The following is an 11,559-nucleotide window of genomic DNA, read 5'->3' as shown; positions in this document are numbered from 1 at the left end:
CCAACATCAGAAGTTCAACAGTTTCTTCTTGAATCCATGGAAAGTAGCAGAAACACTTAAATAACACGTAAATATCAGGTATGATTTATCTGTTTCACTTGTTGAACAGAAGCTGTTGCAGGAACGAGTCAAAGTCTCTTCACATCTCTGTGGTTAGATCAGTGCACAATAATGTGTCTTTGACCTTCATTATGTATGTTTTGATTATACTGTGTTGTAAATAAAATACAAATAATTTAAAAACCCAATTTTTTCAGTCTCCTCACACTCTCTGTCTTACCTGCCTCAGTCACAGTCACACTGATGGGCCATTAGCAGCTTTAGGGGAGGGCCCTTTGTCTCTCAGGTGAGAATCAGTTAATATTCAAGCCTATTACCACTCCCTCGCATATTGGCTTTCAGTAACAAAACATGTCTTTAAACATTTAAATCAATATATTGTTTTCTGTGAATGAGTAAGCTGAATGATTTTCACATAATTGTGAAGTAAATATTCTAGCCTACAAGATCTGGTTCTCTAAAGTCTTGTGATCAGTTGTTCTGTATGTGTTTTATGGTCTTATTTCAGTGACTTCAAAATTTTAGTTTTTCACTAACCACGCATAAACGTTGTTTTCTCACAAACACAATCATGTACACAAATGCTGCTAACATAACATTGTAGCCCAGTTTGTGCTGTTTACAGTGTTATTAGACTTTAGCCATTTATATTTTTATAAGCAACTGAAAAAAGCACAAATGTCAGGGCATGTCGAAAGTTCTCCAGGCCCCCAAAACACCCTCAGGGCCCAGAGGGTTAATCTTGTACTGCAGTTATATCTGATCAGACGTACATTATTATTATTCTTTAGCTTGGGTTGAACAATTCATTTTTGCTTAGATGGAACAGCAGCTACGCTAATCATGTCTCTGCTTGTCTCTCCGTTTCTGCTAGGAATTACCGAACTTCAGTCTGGATCCAACCATTACATGATCTGAGATGACCGAACACCTGAGATGGAGGATCAGCGCCGGGAGATGATGTATGTGGCCCTGATCGTAGGCGGAGGTCAGATACCTGGATGAGCGCCAGAGACAGATCCCCATTGAGGACCCCGCCACTTAGACAGCCATCGGGAAAGACCGCTGGAACCAGCTGAGCCCTTACAATCTGACTTGTTGCAGTTTGGAATTGAACTGCTGGTATGTTTGGCCAGAGGAGAATTGGCCCCCCAACTGAGCCTGGTTTCTCCCAAGGTTTTTTCTCCATTCTGTCACCGATGGAGTTTTGGTTCCTTGCCACTGTCACCTCTTGCTTAGTTGGGGACGCTTCATTTCCAGCGATATCGTCGACCTGATTGCAAAGACACTATTTAAACTTATTGACACATTATTTTCCTTTTTTGATATTGTGCAGTTGCTTTGACACAATTTGCATTGTAAAAAGCGCTATATATATAAAGGTGACTTGACTTGACTTGTATCAGCACAAGGTCCTCATGACGGTTGTGGAAGGTGCCCTGTCTCCACTACGAGAGAAGAGAATCTCTCAAGAGAATCCCTCATCTTAATGACTAGCTTATATCAGCTCACTCATGAGATCTGTTGTGCAAACACAGAAACTTGGTGCTTCAGCATCTCAGCCAGTTGGGGCTTCGGGTCAACTGGGAAAAGGGCAAGTTCTCCTCTGTGCAGAGCATCTCATTTCTCAGTATGGAGTTGGACTAGGTTAACATGATAACATGCCTTACGAATGAGTGTGTGTCAGTTGGTGCTGAACTCCCCGAATTCATTCAGGGGGAAAACAGCGGTCCCTCTAAAATAATTTCAGAGGTTCCAGGTGCATATGGCATCAGCAGTCACGTGGCTCAGATTGTTACATATGAGACCTTTAGCACTGTCTCCACAACTGCCTTTTTAGGCCGTGGCCGGATCTTGCTTTTCTACGGGCAGGAGTGCCTCACAGCAAGTGTCAAGGCATGTTGTTGTCACAACAGATGCCTCCAGGACGGGCTGAGGTACTGTATGCAATGGGCATGCAGCTTTGGACTCCTGGACGGGAGCTTGACTGCAATGGGATATCAATTGCCTGCAGTTGCTGGCAGTACTGCTTGCTCTTGACCAGTTCCATCTGCTGCTGCAAGGCAAGCATGTGCTTGTCCACACAGACAACACTGCGATGGTTGGGTACATCGACCATCAAGGTCGGGGGAGGGGGATGATGCAACTCACAACTTGTCCGCCATCTCCTCCTTTAGAGTCAGACATGGCTCAAAATGCTGAATGCCGTTCATTTTCCGAAGGAGCTAAATCGTCCCCCTCCAGTTTAAAAATGTATGTTGCAGCCATTGTGGCGCATTACGCTGCAGTGGATGGAAGATCCTTGGGGAAGCACAACCTGATTATTAGGTTCCTGAGAGGCGCAAGGTTAAATCTCTCCTGATCTGACTAGTGGATTCTATCTCCTTTACGTATCAGACACAAGGTGAGCTGTGCCCCCTGGGAGTGAGAGCTCACTCCACTCGGAGTGTTGGCCCCTCATGGGCATTGGTGCATGGTGCCTCTCTAGCAGGTTTCCCTTTGTAAACTCGTGTTTTTCACTGGACAGCTCTGTTGTCTCTCCTGTTATGTCCCCTTGAACTGGGGGCCAGGACAGTGATCTAAGACTGCACTGTGATCAGTCTTGTGATTTTTACATTCTTGCATGGATGTGTCTCCGCACTCCAACGATTGAGCAAATATGAAGCAAATGTTGGGAATGTCGGGACATCTTTTTCAGCTTCCTTAGTAAGCCCTTTATAGTAGATAGATTAGCTGGCTTACAGAGCATTGGGCAGTATACGGATTGAGGTGCATCTGTTTTGGCGCGCTTGCTTGCCAGCACTTGCCCCATCAATTCTTGTAACAAAGTTCTGGTTGTGGTGCAATTCATAGGGACCCCTAAAGTCAGTGTTGACGTAAGGTCGAACATGACTGACTGAAAGGGAACATCTCCGGTACATTATGTAACCCTCGTGCTTTACATGCTTGGCTTAGGACTGATCAGGACGGATGGGGGTTCTCAGCCCTAATGTCTTAAGCTTAGTTTCGGCCTGGTGGGAATTATTGTAAATGCTGAACTGTAATAAAAATAAAAACATACTTTCAGTATTTCCCAGAGTAGTGTTTGACTAGCCTCTCAAATCATTCTTGATCATTGGGGTGAATGATACAGGGCAGAAATCATTCAGGTCGGTTGATTTTGTTGTCTTGCGGATCTGTATAATAATGGATCTCTTAAAGCACGAGGACATGACAGTCCATCTCTGGATTAGTCCTTTTTCACACCACATACATAAGTACAGTGTATAAGCATAAAAGTAGCATTATAGCTTGCGTTGTGTTTTCATTGTTACATTGTTTCAAATGTATTCAAATTTCCTGATAACAAAAGTGAGATGTCTAACTATGGGAAATGCCTCAGGAGACTGATCATGGAAGCACTAATAACATGTCACCACTTGAGAGGAGCACTGTCTCCCTGATATATATTTTGCTTCAACCTGTTACCGAGTTCCCAGCAAATCTTATTTCCGTGCAGACTACAAGAAGGGAAACACAATGAGGTACCTTAGTACAGTTATAGATCAGGGTTAAATAACTAACCTAATGTTCTCTTTTGAACATTTATTCAGTATCTCACTGTGGTCAAATCATGTGTTGCAGATATGCTGTCCGAAGATCAGACGGGAGAATATAAGCTAATGAAATACTGTGGATTCAGTCATATTTACTCAATAGGAAGTGTGATTTGTGTTTCTGAAACAATAATGGATTAATTCTCTTTATTTGGCCTTTTCCATGTTGTTTTACAAACATCTAGCATATATTGAAATAAATAGTGCTGGTAATTATTGCATTTTCAACAGTTTCACTTAATGTGCTTCCTGCAGAGAAAAAGAAAAACAAACTCTCCCTGCAAACATGCTCTTGTGGGGCCCATGCTGGCTTTTTAGTGGGTACAGTGGGCTACGGCCAGCCCACACCAAACCTAAACAGGCCCAGTGCGGGCTTGCCCAGGTGTGGCCCACAGCGTTGTAAAATTACTTAATGATTGAGTCATTAAGACAGATGTAAAATTATATTGGTTTGTTGTTATTATTATTGAGGATATGATAATCAACCTAGTATTATTACCTACCCACTGTCAGAATATACATCTCACACTACAGTGTTATCTATCCATGGTTTCTGGTTTGGATATTTCCTGATTATTAAAATTACTTATGTTATGTAGCTATGTAGTCACATTATTGTATTGGAAAACACTTAATGATATCGACTGGCAGACTTGCTGTTATATCAGACTCTCATTTCAAGAGTATTCTGCACAATCTGTACTGTTGCTTTCTTTGTGTTAACTAATTTACTAGCCTGTATAGTTGTGTATTATGCAAGGATTTGCAATTTACCCATAGGTGTCCTGATGTCATAAGAATTTATACCGACAGCTGGCTCAGACACAACAGCTTTCACTCGTCAAGAAATATATGCCATTAAACTTTGACTGATACAACTGATGCAATGTGTTATCTGCTATTTATCTGCAATGTAGGCTATGTGTACTTTCTACTTTCCAAATAGTACATTTCTAGGAAAATTACGAGCAGTTATTGGCAGAAGTTGAGTATTATATTACTAATCCTGTAGCATCCACCAATTGCAGCAAGCATTGATTCATCCATTAGCTTTCCTAAGCTATCTGATGAATATATAACAATTTGAGCCCGTAATCCTTTTATAAAGGACAAACTAATTAGACTGAAAGGTCTCTTTTGCTTTGATGTACTTAAGAAGAGCCTCGCTTCCTTTCATACTAACATGCACATTTACGTCTTGCAATTTTAATGTCATCTTATGAGAATTCCTCAAATCTCGATATGAAATCATTGATCCTGATATTTTGGTGCTGAAGTCCTTTTTTTGACATTTATTATCTGATATATCCATTATGTGTAAATGTGCCTCCATTATAGCTGTTAGCTTGACAAAGAACGGCCTGTATTACTGACACTGAGTCCTTGTAATGTAGGCTTTCATCAGAGATGAATGAATAGAGGTTACAAAGACCTTGTGAGGAAAAGATGCCGAACAGCACTGCCTCAAGTGAGGGTTTTTGATTGTGTGTGAACGTAAAATGTATGAGCGAGGTGGGGTGCAGTCCTCTCTGTTATGATTAATCTGTTTAGGGGTCAAACAGATACTCATCTGTGTCACAGCAGAAAGTGACCCTGTCCTGACCTTGTCCGTCTCTGGTCAAAATTGTCAGCATTTTCTCACAAGCTTGCGTCTCTCTGCTTAAAAGAGACTTGTAAAGTAGGTTTTATTAATGAACACCCCCTTAAATTATTTATGTAATTCTGCGCCTATTTACCATATCAGACACTTCTCTTAGACAACTCTCCGTGGGCCTGCTGAGAAATAGGATCAAAATTTCTCCCTGCAGTGCGCCAGGGCAAACATTGCTACTGCAAAGACTGAAGACTAGAGACATTCACCAGGATGTACCATTACATCAAAAATAAATGGGGAAAACATGGATATCTGAATTATTTTTATTTCTGTAAAGTTCAGTATTTAATGAGAGCACCTGGATGGTTCAGCAGGTTGGTTTAACCAACAAGCCTGTATTTCATGAATAGCAGCATGTCATCAATTAGCTCTGTTTTACACAATTACGTTGGCAATGATTCAAGTCTTTTCATTCAAGAATGGCCTTCAGGAATGTTTTACACTGAATGTTCTTTGATGAGCTGGCACTTTTAACATCTCTTGAATATATCCAACCTGCCAGCATCAGTTTGACTTTTCTTGTAGTTCTTGTGCATTTGTCCAAAGAAAAAAAAAAAAAAAACTGACGTGATGTCTGTGTTCAGGAAGACACATAAAAGAAACATTCACAGATATTATTTAGCCAAGTAATTATCACATTTCTCCTGCTCTAGCACAGGTAATTTTAGTCAACTGTAAAACATTGAGATTGCGAGTGAATCCACACCTTGGAGTTTGTATCCATACAAGCTGACTTTGTGTGAAACCTATCTTTGCTGAACCCCTGTAAAATAAATAAATAAATCATTGTTTGGTTGTATTATTTTTCTAAATGGCATTTGAGGTGACTTTCGCCAAACTATATGCACAGTCATGATTTTCTTACGAAATCAGGTTGCAAGGATTAACTCTACTAATTAGCCCATACTGAAGATGCTCTAACTACACTACTGAGCATGCTATAAGCTTGGCTCTTCATTGACAGTAATTTAAAAGTAGCCATATAATCATATAAAACTAGTTGTGTCTAAATGTGGTTTTAAACAAGAAACTTTTCAGATGACTAAGATATACTGTATAATTAATCACAGGTTAAAAAAATTATAATAATTATAATAAAATCCAGTTATTTTAGTTAGATGACAGCTTGCCCTCCCACATCTCATAGTGCATCAATTATTATGCCAGAGGCTATAACTTTTAGAACTAAATGATTTGATACTTTTCTGCACAAACTGAGGAGGAAGGCCCATGATCAGAAAAAGACTGTAAAACACTCAGAAGTGATCTGCAATAAACTCACAAAAAAAATGACACTTTACAGAAACAGTAGCTAGCTCCGGGAAGGCAGTCAAGGTTTTGGCATTTTGGCAGGGTTATTTGAATATGACAGTCACTGAAATCCTGAAATAGTCTGGCTGATCAGCTGCATCATATCCCTGTGAAGTCATCTAAGGTTTGGTTGGTTCCTGTTATACTCAGTAGTTGAGCATGAAGCTAGCAACACCAAGGTTTAATTCTCATGGGTTCAATTCCAAGGAAACATACAAACTGATAATATATATATATATACAAACCCGATTCCAAAAAAGTTGGGACACTGTACAAATTGTGAATAAAAACAGAATGCAATGATGTGGAAGTTTCAAATTTCAATATTTTATTCAGAATACAACATAGATGACATATCAAATGTTTAAACAGAGAAAATTTATAATTTTAAGGGAAAAATAAGTTTATTTTAAATTTCATGGCATCAACACATCTCAAAAAAGTTGGGACAAGGCCATGTTTACCACTGTGTGGCATCCCCTCTTCTTTTTATAACAGTCTGCAAACGTCTGGGGACTGAGGAGACAAGTTTCTCAAGTTTAGGAATAGGAATGTTGTCCCATTCTTGTCTAATACAGGCTTCTAGTTGCTCAACTGTCTTAGGTCTTCTTAGTCGCATCTTCCTCTTTATGATGCGCCAAATGTTTTCTATGGGTGAAAGATCTGGACTGCAGGCTGGCCATTTCAGTACCCGGATCCTCCTTCTACGCAGCCATGATGTTGTAATTGATGCAGTATGTGGTCTGGCATTGTCATGTTGGAAAATGCAAGGTCTTCCCTGAAAGAGACAACGTCTGGATGGGAGCATATGTTGTTCTAGAACTTGGATATACCTTTCAGCATTGATGGTGCCTTTCCAGATGTGTAAGCTGCCCATGCCACACGCACTCATGCAACCCCATACCATCAGAGATGCAGGCTTCTGAACTGAGCGCTGATAACAACTTGGGTTGTCCTTGTCCTCTTTAGTCCGGATGACATGCCGTCCCAGTTTTCCAAAAAGAACATCATTTCCATTACAGTAGCATTCCTGTATGTGATGCAGTGCCGTCTAAGGGCCCGAAGATCACGGGCATCCAGTATGGTTTTCCGGCCTTGACCCTTACGCACAGAGATTGTTCCAGATTCTCTGAATCTTTGGATGATATTATGCACTGTAGATGATGATAACTTCAAACTCTTTGCAATTTTTCTCTGAGAAACTCCTTTCTGATATTGCTCCACTATTTTTCGCCACAGCATTGGGGGAATTGGTGATCCTCTTGTCATCTTGACTTCTGAGAGACACTGCCACTCTGAGAGGCTCTTTTTATACCCAATCATGTTGCCAATTGACCTAATAAGTTGCAAATTGGTCCTCCAGCTGTTCCTTTTATGTACATTTAACTTTTCCAGCCTCTTATTGCTACTTGTCCCAACTTTTTTGGAATGTGTAGCTCTCATGAAATCCAAAATGAGCCAATATTTGGCATGACATTTCAAAATGTCTCACTTTCAACATTTGATATGTTATCTATATTCTATTGTGAACAAAATATAAGTTTATGAGATTTGTAAATAATTGCATTCCTTTTTTATTCATAATTTGTACAGTGTCCCAACTTTTTTGGAATCGGGTTTGTATATGCAAATGTATATCATACTAATAATGTGCTTTAAGTCTCTGTGGGAAAAAAAAAAAACTCTGTTTATGTAAGACAGATCACTTTTTTTTTTCTTCTTATAAGCAAACTACATACACAAGTAGGGGAGAGCAGAGGACAACCTAACATGGGGCTAGTTGTGATGCACATTGTTTAATAGTTTCTGCACATGCTAGGATGACAAAACTATATTATTCGATGGTGTTAGCAATGTATTTCACTTGTTTAAATTTGATGAATTTTATAAAGAAACCATGAGAAACAGGTGAATAAAGACTGAGACTGTTTTTCTTGATTAGATCATATAATATTTTTAGCTGCTAGATGGTCATGTTACAACATACCCCTCAAATTACAACGTGGCCCACCTCTATGGGGCATGTTTTTACATTCCAGGGTAAATAAAAAGAAAACCCAGAGCACCAAGTGAATTTACTCAACCTGATAAACTCAAAAAGTGTTAGGTTGTGCCCCGCTCTGCCCCACATGTAAACTTTAACTGCTGGTAAAATGTTACAAACTCAAGAAAGAGGATTTGTTGCCTCAGTTTATTGATTCAAACTAGAGCCAAACAGTTATTGTAGTACTCCATGTGGAACTTTTTTATTCTTCTTCAATGGTCTTCCAATCATAAATATAACACATCATTCTTGTTGATGTGGCTTTGAAATTGGTCAATTCAGACAAGTCTACAACTGCAATTTGTTCCCTGAAATAACTGAAAACTCAACAGCTGGTTTCATAGATTTACTTATTTCTCAGATGTCACGGTAACATGCAAGCATAGAAAAAAGAATAGAGAAGGGAATTATTTTATTTTATTTATTTATTTTTCAGTAAATGCATAACCACTTCCACAATGATCAATAGTGCAGACTGTAGCAGTTATTTTGGTATCATTTATTCTGTATTGCAAGAGACACAGCAGGACAGAATTTAAAGGGAAGATAATTCTGTGCACAGAAACATCAGCATAAAAAGCAGTCACTCTGTCAAGAATCTGTTGAACATCAACAGGGTTTACAATCATTTTAGCATTTTGTACTTGTAAACCGCAATCAGTTCACAGCAAATTGAAATGTCTTTTTTTTCTTTCTTTCCTTTCTATGCTTCTCAGTGCATTTAAACCCAGCATGGCACATTATATTGTCTGAGTTTCTTCTCAAAAGTTTGATTTTGTAATCAGAACAACAATTGGTAAACAATCAGAGACCTTAAAGGCAATGGGCCTCATTCATGAAACACGAGCAGAACTAATTTTTGTGTAAATCGTTCGTAAAGCCGTTCTGACGTAAATTTTCGGATTCATAAAAATGTTCGTAATTTCAAAACGTTAATTGCTACGAAATAAATTTACACCTGCTCCCTACCAGGTGTAAATGGTGCGTAAAACATCCGAATGTTTTGCTCATTGATGGCGCTACATTTTAATAAAAATATTTAGGCCTACCTTACATAATCACGTATGTATCATGCAGCATTTTTGTAAAATAATATACAGTAATTATATACAGTATGTTGTGTTTTTGATTTTACTATTATTATGAACACCAGTAATAGAATCTGCAAACTTAACACTTAAGCCTAATTAAATAATTAATTACTTCTGTTAGGGATATATAATTAGACTTACAATTATTACAAAAATGGTTTTCTATAAAATCGTCAGAATCAGGCATAACAGTAAACATTTTCTATGGCTGATATAGCGCTATTGCTTGATTTGGCAGACAGAGCGCTGCATAAAAGACGTATTTTTAGAGACCGTGCAGACTTGCTTGCAGAGAATGATGACTGGTTGATTAGTCGTTTCAGACTACCCAGACCACTTCGTTTGTATTTATGCAATATATTGGAGGCCAAACTCAGAAGGGAAACCAGAAGATCCCACAGCATTCCTGCACACTTGTAGGTGCTGTCCGTGCTTGGTTTTTTGGCAACAGGAACATTCCAGCGGGAGATTGCAGACAGGTCAGGAATATCTCAGTCATCCATGAGTCGCATCATCCCAGATGTTCTTGATGGCCTAATACGGCTACTGCCTCAATATATAAAATTCCCCTATAATCTGGTTCATCAGTTGGAGGTGAAGCAGAGATTCTTTGCAATTGCAAACCTGCCAATTGTCATCGGGGCAATTGACTGCACACATATTCGCATCAAGGCGCCATCAAATGATGCATTTGCATTTCTAAATAGGAAAAACTATCATTCCATCAATGTGCAACTAATTTGTGATGCTAAATGCACACTACTTAATGTAGTGGCCCGCTGGCCGGGTGGAACCCATGATAGTTTCATCCTTCGGAGCAGCTCAGTTTGCAGACATTTGGACAGTGGTGCAGTTGAAGATGGATGGCTAATTGGTATGTAAACCCTGTTTTTATAAATAACTGTTGGCCTGTTTTAATTTTTCCCTCCCCCCTCACACTTAGGTGACAGTGGTTATCCCCTGACACCATGGCTTATGACCCCTTTGATAAATCCCCAAAGCCGGCAGGAGCAGGCATACAATGAAGCACACGCAAAAACCCGGTCAGTTGTTGAACGCACAAACGGGATCTTAAAGGGACGCTGGCGGTGTTTGGACACATCAGGTGGTACACTATTATACAGACCAGAAAAAGTTTGCAAAATAATACTGGCCTGCTGCGTTCTACACAACATTGAACATGGAACATGGTTTGCCAGACCCAGAGGATATACTTAGACCCGAGCGTGGTATGGTGCCTCCAAGGTCGCCTATCCGAAACATGGTCATACCTGTGGCTGCAGTTGCAAAGCGACAGGAACTAATTATACATTTCGACAGGAACTAATTATACATTTCCAGGGGTGTATGTATGCGATTTAAAACAAGCACACAAAATAGTTTCTGTAAAGTTATTTTTTATGTTTAATTACGTCACATATTTCTCGGATGCTTGCATTTATTTCCTTTAACGTGTTATTTATTGCCAACACAGCTTCACAAATTTTGTCTTGCTTATCCAGCACTTCTTGACTTAAAACCGTCTGTGCAGAGCCAACACTGCGGGATGGTGCGGAATAGGCTACCGGTCCAGGTGCCATAGAAGTTATGGATCTGATTATCGCTTCAGTGGTCTCATGGCCGGACACAGTTGGCATTTGTCTGTCTTTACAAAGAATAAAAAAAATAAAAAAATAAAAATCAGCTGAAAAGTGCATTTCCTCAAATTATTATATCTCTTAGTTTTAACACTTTCAAATTGACCTAAATTGTTTAATAAAACTGTAGCCTTACCATCTGACTGTGGCGAAGTGTTTTCCTGCA

This window comes from Barbus barbus, assembly GCF_936440315.1.
Source record: "Barbus barbus genome assembly, chromosome: 30".
Classification (NCBI taxonomy): Eukaryota; Metazoa; Chordata; class Actinopteri; order Cypriniformes; family Cyprinidae; genus Barbus; species Barbus barbus.
Note: the sequence above shows the minus strand (reverse complement) of the source record.